Raw genomic sequence first — 1,386 nt, forward strand, 5'->3', positions numbered from 1 at the left:
GTTACAACAGTAAAAATAATTCATTAAAATATTTAGATTGTAGGTTGCCTGGAAAAGCTCAATGAAAATAACTGTCTTAATATTGCTTAGTGCTTGACCATTTAGAACATTTCTGGTTAATAATTCCAGAGGAGGTGCAAATATATAGGATCCCCCCTCCCTGAATTTGGCCCAATTTTGACAGATCATGGGGGTAAGGATAGAGCTCAGCCTTCTCAACCCAGTTTTAGAAAGACTTGAGCTTCTCTTCTCCAGACTCCATAACATTGTCTAGGTCACCATCCAAGGAATAGTGTCAAAGCCCATAATGATTACTGTTTTGGACACCAGCTCACAGAATTTCCTCTGAGCAAGACAACTAGCCAATGTAGGGAAATGGGAGCTCAGACAAATGCATGGCATGGATCCTATACTTAGGGGTATCTCCAGTTTGCCTTTCAATGGGAGACACTGTTGGCCCCTCAGCACGAGATGATTTGTGGTGCAACCACAATTTTCCCTCCTTGCAATCCATCTCCATCAGCTCCCCCATTGTGTGACAACAAAGCTTTCCAAAGTCAATGGAAGGTGTACATTGTTAGCTGTGCCAGAGAAGGGAGTTGGTTTGAATGATTTGCATGAGTGCATGAGTGCATGAGGGTGGTGGTGGAAGTGTATTACTTTCTCCTGCCCACTTGTGGCCTATTTCTTATCCAGTGCTGGCATGCTACCTTGTTGGTTACTCATGAGGATATACAACCTTCAAATAGAGGGGGGAAATGTGATACATAGAGTGGCCAATGTGTGTGATTATTGTATGAAAGGCAGGATAACAATACAAACCCACAGCCTTTTGGCATAATGGGATGACCTGGCAGAGAGGATGCATGGTATGCTAAGACAGGCTGTAGGTGGAGGAAGCTGACCCATACAATAATTTGCTTTTTCCTGCACTGCAGGAAAATTTGTCTGGGTGCCAACCAGAGGAGTAGGAAGGGTTAGGTCAAGATCCTTGTCAGAGACAGAGTCATTCTTCACGAGTTCTCAGCATGCAAGTCAGGTGCATCCTGCTTTTGCTCTTGTTCACTAGTTACTGTTTTGGACTTTAACTCCACAAATCTTGTGACTCAGATAGCCACTTGCCATTTTGGTTGGGTGATTCTTGGAACTGTGGTCCAAAAATCATAATGTCCAAGCTCTCCTATCTCCTGCCTATCAACCAATGTATAGGCACAACAGGCATTTTCAGTGAAAATGAACATTACCACACTCCAAAGCTTCAGCATGTCACCTGAATTAATGGAACAGAAGCAATACCACCATCACTGAAAGTTTTGCAGAGCTGTCCTCCTCTAAGGCTTTCACATTGCCCAAGTTCTCTGAAAGGGAGTAGGGATTGCTCTAATA

This window comes from Sceloporus undulatus, chromosome 5, assembly GCF_019175285.1.
Source record: "Sceloporus undulatus isolate JIND9_A2432 ecotype Alabama chromosome 5, SceUnd_v1.1, whole genome shotgun sequence".
Taxonomy (NCBI): domain Eukaryota; kingdom Metazoa; phylum Chordata; class Lepidosauria; order Squamata; family Phrynosomatidae; genus Sceloporus; species Sceloporus undulatus.